This window comes from Caretta caretta, chromosome 9 (assembly GCF_965140235.1).
Source record: "Caretta caretta isolate rCarCar2 chromosome 9, rCarCar1.hap1, whole genome shotgun sequence".
NCBI lineage: Eukaryota > Metazoa > Chordata > Testudines > Cheloniidae > Caretta > Caretta caretta.
In genome coordinates, this window is record NC_134214.1 from 19243366 (window position 1) to 19257863 (window position 14498).

Below are 14498 nucleotides of genomic sequence, written 5' to 3' on the forward strand. Positions count from 1 at the left end.
AAGCACAATTGGAGTTACAAGGGATGTGAAAGGTAACAAGAAGGGTTTCTACAGGTATGCTAGCAACAAGAAGGTGGTCAGGGAAAGTGTGGGACCCTTACTGAATGGGGGAGAGAACCTAATGACAGATGATGTGGAAAAAGCTGAAGTACTCAAAGCTTTTTTTACCTTGGTCTTCACAGATAAGGTCAGCTCCCAGACTGCTGCACTGGGTAGCACAGTATGGGGAAGAGGTGAGGAGCCCTCAGTGATGAAAGAACAGGTTAAGGACTATTTACAAAAGCTGGACATGCACAAGTCTCTGGAGCCAGATGCAGCGCATCCAAGGGTGCTGATGGAGTTGGCTGATGTGATTGCAGAGCCATTGGCCATTATCTTTGAAAACTCACGGCGATCGGGGGAGGTCCCAGATAATTGGAAAAAGACAAATATAGTGCCCATCTTTAAAATAGGGAAGAAGGAGAATCCAGGGAACTCCAGACCTGTCAGCCTCTCCACAGTCTCCAGAAAAATCATGGAACAGGTCCACAAGGAATCCATTTTGAAGCACTTGAAGGAGAGGAAGGTGATCAGGAACAATCAACATGGATTCACCAAGGGCAAGTCATGCCTGACCAACCTTATTTCTTTCTATGATGAGATAACTGACTCTGTGGATATGGGGAAAGCGGTGGACGTGATATACCTTGACTTTAGCAAAGCTTTTGATATGGTCTCCCACAGTATTCTAGCCAGCAAATTAAAGTAGTATGGATTGGATGAATGGACTATAAGGTGGTTAGAAAGCTGGCTAGATTGTCGGGCTCAATGAGTAGTGATCAACGGCTCGATGTCTAGTTGGCAGCTGGTATCAAGCAGAGTGCCCCAGGGGTCGATCCTGAGGCTGGTTTTGTTCAACATATTTGTTAATGATCTGGAAGATGGGATGGATTGCACCCTCAGCACATTCATGGATGACATTAAGATGGAAGCAGAGGTAGATACACTGGTGGGTAGGACCTAGACATATTGGAGGATTGAGCCAAAAGAAATCTGATGAGGCTCAACAAGGTCAAGTACAGAGTCCTGCACTTAGGATGAAAGAATCCCATGCACTGCTGCAGTTTGGGGACCAACTGGCTAAGCAGCCATTCTGCAGAAAAGGACCTTGGGATTACAGTGGACAAGAAGGTAGATATGAGTCAACAGTGTGCCCTTGTTGCCAAGAAGGCTAACAGCATATTGGGCTGTGTTAATAGTAGGAGCATTGCCAGCAGATTGAGGGAAGTGATTATTCCCCTTTATTTGGCACTGGTGAGGCCACATTGGAGTACTGCATCCAGTTTTGGGCCCCTCACTACAGAAAGGATGCGGACAAATTGGAGAGTCCAGTGGAGGGCAATGAAAATTATTAGCAGGCTGGGGCACATGAGTTATGAGGAGAGGCTGAGGGAATTTGGCTTATTTAATCTACAAAAGAGAAGAGTGAGGGGGGATTTGATAGCAGCCTTCAACTATCCGAAGGGGGTTTCGAAAGAGGATGAATCTAGGCTGTTCTCAGCGGTGACAGCAATGTCTCAAGTTGCAGTGGGGAGGTCTAGGTTGAATATTCAGAAAAACTATTTCACTAGGAGGGTGGTGAAGCACTATAATGTGTTACCTAGGGAGGTGGTGGAAACTTCATCCTTAGAGGTTTTTAAGGCCCAGCTTGACAAAGCCCTGGCTGGGATGATTTAGTTGGGGTTGGTCCTGCTTTGAGCAGGGGGTTGGAGTAGATGACCTCCTGAGGTCTCTTCCAATCCTAATCTTCTATGATTCTACCAAAAATGATTAGGGGTATGAAACGGCTTCCATATGAGGAGAGATTAATAAGACTGAGACTTTTCATACAAAGAGATTACTAAGGGGGGATATGATAGAGGTCAACAAAATCATGACTGGTGTTGAAAAAGTAAATAAGGAAGTGTTATTTACTCCTTTTCATAACACAAGATCTAATTAAATGAAATTAATTGGCAGCAAGTTTAAAGCAAACAAAAGAAAGTATTTTTTTCATACCATGCACAGTCAACCTGTGGAACTCCTTTCCAGAGGATGTTGTGAAGGCCAAGACTATAACAGCGTTCAAAAAAGTACTAGATAAGTTCATGGAGGATAGATTCATCAATGGCTATTAGCCAGGATGCGCAGGGATGGTGCCCCTAGCCTCTGTTTGCAAGAAGCTGGGAATGGGCGACAGAGGATAGATCAATTGATACTGGGCTAGATGGATCTTTGTTCTGACCCCGTATGGCTGTTCTTATATTCTTATGATTTAGAAATGTTGTAGTCAAGGACACATGGTGCCTGATTCCTTTTTCAGACACTGCTGTAACTCCATTCACTGTAGTGGAGCTACCCTCTAAAGTACGTTGGTGTAAGAAGAGAATCGGGCCTCCATAATTGCTGCCTGTTATTGCTTCCATAGTTACCTTATAGCTTAGCCACATGTTTTAACTCTTTTCCTAATTATAAAGTATTTAAGACTTTGTTCACTTTCCATAAAATTCAAAGGAAATTCTTTCAGTAACTTCAAGGAGGGTTGGTTCATCACCTCCACTCTGAGGGTATTTCCATTTTCTCATGAAGTCAAAGTTCAGCCAGAGCCCTGTGCTGGCTGTGCTATGGGGTACAGCACCCTAGGAGGAGCTCTGAGAGGAATTCTGCCTCAAAATTTCTTTTTGAACTTCCCAGCACATCCACTGCTACCTACTTCAGGATGTGCACTGCATTTCTCCCACTACATCCAGCCACCTCCATCTGCCTGTGTGTTGAGGAGAGATCCATGGGCCCTTCTTCTTATGGCTCCTCCTTTCCAATTTGGGGCATATTATACTCGATGGGACTCCTGGAAGAAAAAGTCTCTATGCCCCAGGAGCACATGAACTGCTAGTATATCTCAGTTGTTCAGTGGGACTAATCAGTGCTTAAGGGCCTTGTTGAATTGGAGCCTCTAAGGATATGTCTACATAGCACACTAAGCCTGGACTCTGAATCAGGTTTAAGCCCAAGTCCCTTTTCCATCCACACAGAAATTAGCCTGAGCCAGGCCAGCCACCCCTCTGGACTCAAGCCCACAGACCCTGCTTGGGGATAGGGTGGTGTCAGAATCCATGTCTTAGGGTTACATGGGTTAGGGCCCTGACATTTTGCAGCTCAAGAATTCTTGCTGTATATATATAGAAATAGCTGACAAGAGTGGCATATGAATTAGGCATGGACTACATGGATCAGGATCTAAAAGAAAGGGACTCATTCTTGCATCTCTAGAGAGATGCTGGTATCCTTATCTCCCACTGAAAGCAGTGGAGTTGAAAGTACTCAGAATAATGCCCCAGTACCTTGTATGCTAAAGACGCTGATACTTTTCCCTGGATCAGATCTTCAATTAAGCTAGGCTGGTTAACACCAGCTGAGGCTCTGGCCTCATACGTTTAAAAGAATTTGCCAAATAACAGTATGTAGTGGAGTGTAAATTAGATAGCTAAATTATAGTGAACTCTCATGTTCTACAAAGGAAAACTGAGGCTGAATGTTAAATATCAACATAATTAAAAGAGTACTTAAGTCAGTACCGAAATGTATTTTTTCTTTTCACTCTTAGGTATTTTTCTTGAATTAAAGAATTAGAAAGTCTAATTGAAAAATTAGAACGTTTCATTTTATTTATTGACATTTATAAAGTTAAATGTGTAAGTTAAAAGGAAAATGTTTCTTGCTGATTTTTTTTACTGTATTGTTGCTATTTATTTGAGAAGAGCCATCATTTTGAATGTCTGCTTTTCTCTCCCTCTTCCTCAAATGTATTCAATAAATACTATAGATGATTTAAACAAATCTTAAGTTTAAAGATCAGCATTAAGAACATGCTTAACTTTAAGCACATGCTTAAATCTGTTGACTCCAATGAGCCTAAAGCACGTGCCAAGTGCTTTATTGAAAACAGTTGCTTTTCTGAATGGGGCCTAAATTCTGCTACCCTTACTAATACTGAGTAGTGACTTACTTAGCACCAAGTCCCATTAAGTTCAGTGATGCTATTTACAGAATAAAGAAGCTATTCAGTAAGAGAATGGGCGTGAGAATCTGGCCTTGATTTTGAATATGTGAATTATTTTTCTGGTTAATATCTCTGACATTTTTATATTGCAGCTGACTGTGGACACCAAAATAGGACCTAGCTATCTAGTCACAATGCCTGATGGGTGGTGCAGTCAGGTAGGAAATTAAATATAATTTGTGCCTGCAATTAATTGTGAACAAAAATTGGATGTTGCCTTTGAAAACCAGGTCCCCAGACCTTTTGGGAATCCCAGAATGTAACAGCAGATGCAAAGTTAATGTAATACAGTGGGTGTTCCGTTTTATTTTGTTTCCTCAAGAAAGAAAATGTTGGAAACATCCAGGCTGAAAAGATGGACGTCAGTGCTTAAACCTGCACTAGAAAAAATGCCACTCGGCTGGAGGCTGGGAGACACCTAAAAGGTTATGATTTACTTCTGAACAATTAGTATGCATGCGCATAAGGGAGGCCATGTGTACTAAATTTCTTGGATATTTCTTTCCATAAACAAAATGTTTAACTACCTCAGTAGGTCAGACCTAGTCCAGAAGCAGTTTATCAGGAAGAAAGCTGGCTAGCAACACACCAAAAGGTCCTAGATGAAGGAACATGTAATAAGGTGGTGAAATCTGTTGATGTAAAAAAAAAAAAAAATCCCGGTACAATCAATAAACTTTTGAATGACTTAGGTTAACGAAGTGTATGAACAGATAAGTAGTGTATGCATTTCATTGTAGGAAAATAAAAGATAATGAGGCTGAGACAAAAAACATGAAGAAGATAACATTCTGAATGGCCATGTGCCATAAAACACTGAGCAGAAAAAGGGCTATAGTGGATAAAATTTATAAAGCCTTTGGCACAGTACTTACCAGCAGTAAAAATACCAATACAAGGCTTGGATTCATAAAATGTTTTAATAATTACATTACAGAGAAGTACTCTTCTTTCCGAGTGTAAGCATCAAGTGAAACCAAGTTCTGTCCAATGTTCTGGCCATTATAGCTATGGGAAAGATGATGGTAGGGCCACGCACTGATACATGGAGTGAAGGACCCAATTTATACAATGGGCTCATCGGCTGGGCAGCCATGGGTAGATTTAACACTAAGGTTGCAGTTTTTGTATACAAATTCAAGACAATAATATGTACAGAGGGGTGCAAAATTTTAAAGGGATCACAGAGGATAATTTGTCATGTGATTATCCAATATAAACGAAGGGATGTAAGTGCTTGGAAAATCACTGCTACCATGTTGCAAAATCCACTATTTTTGCCATATGTAGTTTATAGATCAGTGCAGCCAACCTTCTTTTTCTGACAGCCTGTAAGGAAGTTGTCCAGACTGCTCAAGACAGCTCTATGGGGAATCATTCAATGCTTCACTGATATCTGAACCAGTACAGATCCATCCACGTCTAAATGACTTTTGCAATTCATTCATAGCACAAGAGCTGCTGCTATCAGACTACTTGCTGCCTCTCTTCCGACCCCCGATTCCCTTGCTCTCTCTTCTACTATTGCTCTCCAAGTTAAGACTTGTATTGGTAACACTACCAGAAAGAATCCATGAACCTTGGATTATGTGGCCGTCTTCACTAAAGACTCAATATCCATTAACATATTCGGAAATCTGTAGAAAATCCTGGATAAGTGGCAAGAAGATGGCAGCTTAAAGTCTATGTCTTTGGAAATTTCAGTCAACATGTTCAAGGAAATTATGGATGATGAGCAATAGGGTAGTATTTCTTGTTTTGTTCATACCTTGACCCTCTCAGTCACTGGTGTAGCCATAAAAGTCATGTATGTTATGAAACTGGTCACTCTTTTGGTGATCTCAGAGCTCTTCTCTGGTTCTGGGTTCACACTCCCTCTATTTTTTTTATTTTCAGCATCAGTTACTTTTTTGAATCCTTCGAATATTCTGCATGGCCCAGCACCAACACAAGCCTTCCTACGTTTTTCTGTTACTGCTAATATATATATATATATATATATATATATATATATATATATATATATATATATATATATATATATATATATATTACTGTATTACAAATAAATTATATATATATATATATAATTATCATTATTTGTAAAACAGTAGTGCCTAGAGAATAATTTAGGAATAATTATCCTAAGTACTCTACAGACACAAGAAGAAACAAAGCTTTTCCACCAGAACCACAATGACATTGATAACAACCATCAACCTCTTGCACAAGAAAGAAAGAACCCCCCCACAAACCTGCTCCAGGTAATTTTTCCTATAGCATGAACAGAGAAGAATGAAATTCCACTATATCAACTTGAAGACTTGGCTCTTCCAATCTAACTGATAAACTGGGAGGTTTTCAAATCCTGTGCTGATGGGTGACAGTACAAAGCCCCAAAATAGGTAGATGAATAATGTAATTATGTGATTAGGCCAGCTGCAAACAGGAGTGACCTCAAAATTGCAGGTGTAATTGATTTGCACTGGCCATCACTTATTAAATGAGACATCACTTATTAAAATCTCTTAATACAATATACCATCCAAGCAAAATTTCTGCAGGTGAATGCAAGTTCTACCTACTCAGTGCACTTAATAGAAATGTTTGTTCAATATTATGGAAGGCTTATTTCCTCCCAAGACTCATAGAGGGTGTCAAGCAATATTCTGATAAAGATTCTCAAGTGTTATATCTCTTACTTTGGTATTCTGTTCACTATAAAAGGTTTAATAAATGCTATGTCATGCCTAGGCATTGGTAGAGAAAACATTCCTGTACAACATAAGTAATTCACTCCTTCCTAGTCCTAACACTCCTTCTTGTGTTACATTTGAGCTCAGTATACATACCTTAATATTGTGAGATTTGGAAGATAAATTTAACATTAGAAACAAGAAGAAAGATGCAACCACATATCTTCTAACTTTTTATATGTATTTTAATTCTTAGTTTATGTATGTGTGTATATATTGGGAGGGAAGAACTAACAGCAGTGGCCAGAACCCAGGCGGTCACTGTGCAAGATTCCCATTCCATATGCCTCTGTCCTCAGTTGTAACTTGTTATTCCAAGAGTTCTGGACTCTTGAATAGAGAATTCCAATTGTGATCAATTGTGGCAGACTCTGTGGTCATTTTCAAGTTGTGCATAAATGTAGAATGGGATAAGTACATCAAACTCATTCCCACTAAGTAGAATACATTCCTGGTTGACAAAGGTCAGAGCAGTAGTCTCCTGCATTACTTAGAATCCCCTCTAATGAATACTGAGGCTTGTGTATATCACTGAGGAAAAAATGATGTTAACAGTGAAAAGACAAAAAGAAAAGGAGTATTTGTGGCACCTTAGAGACAAACCAATTTATTTGAGCATAAGCTTTCATGAGCTACAGCTCACTTCATCGGATGCATAAAGTGGAAAGTACAGTGAGGAGATTTTATATATACACAGACCATGAAAAAATATACATTGTAAGGAGAGCGATCACTTAAGATGAGCTATTACCAGCAGGAGAGTGGGGTGGGGGGGAGAGAAAACTTTTCAAAGTGATAATCAAGGTGGGCCATTTCCAGCACATTTCCAGGAGTTAACAAGAACGTCTGAGGAACAGTGGCGGGGGGGAGGAATAAACAAGGGGAAATAGTTTCACTTAGTATAATGACTCAACCACTCCCAGTCTCTATTCAAGCCTAAGTTAATTGTATCCAATTTGCAAATTAATTCCAATTCGGCAGTCTCTCGTTGGAGTCTGTTTTCAAAATTTTTTTGTTGAAGGATAGTCACTTTGAGATCAGAAATCGAGTGACCAGAGAGATTGAAGTGTTCTCCGACTGGTTTATGAATATTATAATTCTTGACATCTGATTTGTGTCCATTTATTCTTTTATGTAGAGACTGTCCAGTTTGACCAATGTACATGGCAGAGGGGCATTGCTGGCACATGATGGCATATATCACATTGGTGGATGTGCAGGTGAATGAGCCTCTGATAGTGTGGCTGATGTGATTAGGCCCTATGATGGTGTCCCCTGAATAGATATAGGTGCACAGTTGGCAACAGGCTTTGTTACAAGGATAGGTTCCTGGGTTAGTGGTTCTGGTGTGTGGTGTGTGGTTGCTGGTGAGTATTTGCTTCAGGTTGGGGGGCTGTCTGTAAGCAAGGACTGGCCTGTCTCCCAAGATCTGTGAGAGTGATGGGTCGTCCTTCAGGATAGGCTGTAGATCCTTGATGATGCCTTGGAGAGGTATTAGTTGGGGGCTGAAGGTGACGGCTAGTGGCGTTCTGTTACTTTCTTTGTTGGGCCTGTCCTGTAGTAGGTGATTTCTGGGTACTCTTCTTGCTCTATCAATCTGTTTCTTCACTTCCACAGGTGGGTATTGTAGTTGTAAGAATGCTTGATAGAGATCTTGTAGGTGTTTGTCTCTGTCTGAGGGGTTGGAGCAAATGCATTGTATCGTAGAGCTTGGCTGTAGACAATGGTTCGTGTGGTGTGGTCAGGGTGAAAGCTGGAGGCATGTAGGTAGGAATAGCAGTCAGTAGGTTTCCGGTATGGGGTGGTGTTTATGTGACCATCGCTTATTAGCACTGTAGTGTCCAGGAAGTGGATCTCTTGTGTGGACTGGTCCAGGCTGAGGTTGATGGTGGGATGGAAATTGTTGAAATCATGGTGGAATTCCTCAAGGGCTTCTTTTCCATGGGTCCAAATGATGAAGGTGTCATCAATATAGTACAAGTAGAGTAGGGGCATTAGGGGACGAGAGCTGAGGAAGCGTTGTTCTAAGCTCACGAAAGCTTATGCTCAAATAAATTGATTAGTCTCTAAGGTGCCACAAGTACTCCTTTTCTTTTTGCGAATACAGACTAACACGGCTGCTACTCTGAAACCAGTGAAAAGACAAATTCACTGACAAAGCCAGAACAGAAGCATCAAAAATGTCATGAGGTTTAAACCTTGGGAGTGAGACAAGTGGTTTGGTTTCCTATTTATATCTAAGAAAGTTAGAATGTTCAGAAAATAATGTATCTATTTCTCAACCGGCTAGTACTACAAAAGCTACTATTGGTATTAGAGACAGAAATCTAACTACTAGTTTGAAATAGCCCTGAAGGAATTTCACATGAAGTAAAGAATCAGCTACCTTTACTAACATACCTTATGAAGTGAAGAGCACTATTAATCTGAGTTAGTGAGTATTCTATGTAAGGGATACAAAATCAAACTATATAAGTATATGTTTCCTTTTGCATCAGATACCACTTCCCTACACCAAAAGCCTGATTATAATCCTTCCATTGATTTCACTGTGCTTTGGATCAAGTCCAGACACAGTTCAGTTTGTCTGTATCAGACAAACTACATCATGACAGGAGAACTGAATAGAAAATCAACCAAAACCATAACCAAGTTTATGACATTTAATACAAAAGGTTGTATATTTAACCATATATATTTGTTATTTCTAACACATTCGGAAGGGCTTTAGAGTTTTCACTAAGGAAGACAAAATGGCTGCCAGAGTTACCAGTTGTCTAGGTGACAGGATGCCTTTGTATACTTTCCTAATGCCAGGTTCCCCATCCATTGTGCAACTCTGGACCACTCCCAACATAAGGGCATGCCTTGATGGCATGACTGATTCCTTTATGATCATCTCAATATATGCATCTGCATAGCTGTTTTAAGAAGAAAAGAATGATCAAAGAAAAGGAAAAAAATGAATATAAAATATATATAGATAGAAGATAGATTTGAGATGTTATGGCTTTGTAGATAGCACCTAGAAAATAGATCAAAATAGATCAACATAGTAGTGATTGCCCAGTAATATCTGTATCCTTCTTTCTCAGTATGAGCAGAGAGTTTTGTTTGCCAGCTGACAATCTGTCTGTACCTCTTTTTTTTTTTTTCATGGAACAAAGTGTTTAAAAAAGCTAAGAGAAGTTGCGATACACATGACAAGTGCTAAGACTCATAGCAAGTGTAACACGACGCAACAGCTGCCTTGCTTAGTCTGAATCTACAGCATATATCTTCAGCCAGAACAATCTGCATAACACAAAGATACTAGGCGAGAAGATAAAATACATACTGCTGAGCCCTCCAAAGGAGGAAACATTCTGAATTCTGAGAGTAAAATGAATAGGGAATGTGTGCTTCACCTCCTGGTCCACCTAATACTCTGCTACACAAAATGGCAAAGGTCCCAAAAGTTGTCAGCATCTGATGTGTGGGACGGTTCTCGTTTAGGACTGCACAAATACCACTGGCTGCTTACAATACCATAATAATTAACATTATAAAGCTGATTTCCACAATCCAAATCCTGTTTGGGAACCATCTACCAGCAGTTGATCCAGTTCATTATTCAGCATATGCAATATAAGGATCCAATCCAAAGTGCAATGAAGTCAACACAAATATTTTAATTAACTTCAATGAACTTTGGATCAAGCCAGTGATGTACAGTGTCAAGGGCCAACTGACCATTCCTCCTCCTCCAGTGAATGAACTGTTAAGAGAGGAAATCTGTGCAAGGTAGAGTCAATAAAATTTAGAAGCAAAGGGTATCAATTGTGACTGCAACGGTGGTAGAGAAAGTTTGAGTGGGTGCAAGTGACTCAGTAGCGTGGGGTAAGGGAGAAGGAGGAGATTAGTGGCTACTTAGGAATTCATAGTCATTTGGAATTTCATACAGAGAGAAAGCTGTTCCAAATAGAGATGGATGAACAGGTTTTACTAAAATAAGGACAACCTTCCAACTGGGAATCTTCAATAATTTTTAGAAGCCAGCTAGAAACAAACATTTGGAGGCCATACATAGATAACTATTTTCCTGCTTTGTAGTTCTAGGTCCTTAAGGTATTTCCTGCCTGGATCAAAATGAGACATGATATAATTCCTGTGAGGGAGCCTGTTATTGCTAAATGTCCAGCCTCATTTACAAAGAGGCTAGAATTATTTGGTTTGCTGCTTAGGCTGAATAAACCTTAACCCATGCTAAAATGGTTTTCTGGGAAGAATTTCTCAGGATCTAAGCAGGGTCTTGACTCTACCTGGTTTACATGATAACACAGAAAGTATGGGAAATTGGTTTGGTTTTGGAAACCAGTTTTTGTATGTTTATCCAGTTGACTAAAAATTACACTTTTGGTTGAATGGTAGGACCCTGTAAGGTGCTGTGTGCCTCGTGCAAAGTATTGAATGCTGCTTATTCCTACTGAGATCATTATCCTGAACATTCCCAACAAATTAAAGCATCAGGCTCTAACTGGAATCTATTGATATATTTTTATTTTTATTTAAAAACAGACAATTGTTTTTAATTAGAAGAATAATCTCTGACCATGGGGCCAATTCTGCCATCCCGACTCAGGCAAAACTCCCATTATGTACAGTGGAACTACTCACTTGAGGAAGAATTATTCACATGAGTAAAGTCTGCAGGACCAGGTCCATAACCCTGGATAATAGTTTAACTATTTAACAAATTACTGTATAGCTGTTGTGCTGGGTTTACTTCTTCAAATTGATTTTCAGAGAGAGAGTAACTTTTATGTGCATTTTTTCAGGAACTGATTTTTGTTTTATTGGAAGTTTTACTTATTTAATAAATGAGGTTTGCATTTTTGGAAGACGGCACATCCATCTGACGCATCTCTCAGCTCCTTGCTGGTTGGAGATGGATAATAGAGCTGAGATTTTTTTAATATCTTGCCCAAAGGGCCAGATCCTCAATGGGTGCAAATCAGAGTAGTTCCACTGACTTCAGTGCAGATATGCTGATGTTCATTCACCAGCTGAGGATCTGACCCAAAAGTTTTTATGAGCTTTTGGAGACATCCCTTGTCCAACTGTCTTCTTTTTAAGTTTTCTCCACTTGAACAACAGAATAACTATAACACCTGAGAGTATACCAGGGGAAGTTTGTAATTGCAACAGTGTGCTTGGAGGAAAAAAAGTCCAGATGATGTTTGTTTGAGTAAAGCACATGAAATGAAATCAGTGTGTAAATGGACCACAACATAAGTACTTTTAGAGCTGGGCCTTAGGGTTGTTAAAGTATTTTTCTGCAGTGAAGTTCACTTTTAAGCACCACTTTTGGGTAATGGGCTGTTTTTGCTTGCTTGCTTTGAATGCTCAAATTTTATGTAATCCAGGTGTTCCAATCATAATTTAAATCTTATTGCATATGTGATTAAAATATATTGTGGTTTTATACCTAACAAAATAATATTAACCCATAAATAAAATGTTCCAGATAGCTGAGGGAAATAAAACTTTGCCATTCAAATTGATGGATACATTCAATGAGATAGATGCTGCAAATTATCATTAAATAGTTTGACTTTATTAAATATATTCTCTACTCCTTGCAGATGGCACTGAATGTTCTAATTCCTCGCTGGGGAATGAATCAAATTGGCATCCAAGGTGTGTATGAAAGAAGGGCAAATATTTTTTGTTACCTGTATAGTTCAATACTGGCTCCACAGCAATTAGATTGACATTGGTAGTAGTGAAATGCTGTGGTATCAGCATGAGTGCAGGATGATATACAATTATTGATGGACACTTATTAGCATAATATGCCATCACCTAGGCCAATCAGAGTGCAAGATGATATATAATTATTGATACACAGCTGTAAAGTTATGTATTTCTCCCCCTCAGTTACGCATTTTCCTGTGCCCATGAAATCATTAGGACTATTCCTATGAGCATTTTCATATTTGTTTACAGGACCAGGGAATTACATGTTGTTTTGTAAAAAATAAATTAGTTGTTATTGTAATAGGAGTCTGTAAAGTGTTACCTTCTGTAGATAGTGTTGAATTTGGTAGAGGGCTGAGGCTTTTTTGCAAATGTTAGGGGGCTCACTCTCACGAGTCAGAAAATATTTTTCACAGAAATGATTGTGGGGGGGAAAAAAGGCCTATTTTTCACTGATATTTTCAAAAATTTCCAGCCAGCTCTAGTTCATGCCCATAGGTGCTGGAACTACAGGTGCTGGGGGTGCAGCTGCATCCCCTGGCTTGAAGTGGTTTCCATTATATACAGGGTTTGCAGTTTGGTTCAATGGTTCTCAGCACCCCCACTATAAAAATTGTTGCAGCGGCCCTGTTCGTACCTCTTTATTTCTAACCACTTGAAAAGACTGTCACAGTGCAGGACAACTGCACCTGTATTCCTGTCCACGGTCCAGCAAGGGCACCCACTCAAGACTCCTCAACTGTCACCTTTCTTGGGGCGTGACCCACCTCTCTCTCCCTTCTCATTGGATTTTTCCAGGCTGCACATTTCCCTGCCTACACTGTTGTATCCACAGGCCAGTGCCTGCACCTTGCTTTTTCTTCTAATGCTATGAACAGATGCAATTGCCCACAGTTATAAGTTTATATTTAAGGTTAAAGCATTACTGTTAAAATTTATTAAAGACTAAAAGAACCCATGTGCATGCTAACAAAGCTTTCCAGAGATCACCACAATCCCAACAAGGGCTCTGGAGTTAGTCTGTCAAACCCCACTAAGGCCATGTCTACACTACAAAATTATGTCAACCTACGGTAAGTTATGTCGGCATATAGCCATCTCAGTTATTAAATCGCTTTTGTGTGTGCACACTTGGCTCCTTCTGTTGGACGTTTTTCTGTGGTTATGAGTTCATAACAGTCTTAGAACTAGCATCCCCCATGAATAGCTCAGTCTTTCCTTTATACAGCTTGGGCCTTTGATCTTGAGACTCCTGGAACAGGTAATCAGAAGACAATGATCCCCTTCTCAAGGGGTTGCTTGAAAAGGCCGGGCTTTGCAAAACCAGAAGTGGGAAATTGTCATTCATCTCCCCTTAGAAATTCCCAAGGCAAACCACTTGACACTTTGTACCAAAAGTCCATTCTTTACTGGCACATTGCTCAATACAGTCCTTTCAAGTTCATAACACTTCACAGGGTTCACATCAGACATCACCTCCAGAAAGGCTATGTACAATTACAGCCCGTAATAATACATAACCTTTGCATTAATACAATAGTCTCCAAAGCTACTTAAACTTAATTCAGTATGGTTTTCCAGGGATACTGCAGGAAATTGCCACATCTGTCACAATGACATACTTGAATATCAATATTTGAATTTGAAATTCCAGTCTTTGGGGCATCTAATTGAATCTACTACAATCACTGATCACTGCTTTTTCCAATAAATTAAAAAGGAAAATATAGGGTATAATAAGTATATCCTTTTGAGTTGTGTAGAATGTCCATGGATGAAATGAAAGATGTTTAAACTGGAAAATCAAATCATGGCTTTATATTTTCTCGGTATCATATGAGTTAATTTTCACGGTTTATGAGTTAATTTTCAGTATAGTGCAGTGGAATTTAGCTGCATAAGTTCCATTAACATGAAAGAGAGCT

General features: G+C 39.6%; 1 long non-coding RNA gene across 2 annotated transcripts in view; it reads left to right on the forward strand.

The window, feature by feature from the left end:
• Window positions 1-14498, forward strand: part of LOC142073265 (uncharacterized) — a 36693-nt gene that overhangs the window by 20968 nt on the left and 1227 nt on the right. For both annotated transcript variants that reach the window (XR_012670065.1, XR_012670066.1), the window contains exons 2-4: window positions 4171-4236; window positions 4401-4503; window positions 12459-12513. This is a non-coding gene — a long non-coding RNA (uncharacterized LOC142073265). The remainder of the gene's footprint in view (window positions 1-4170; window positions 4237-4400; window positions 4504-12458; window positions 12514-14498) is intronic.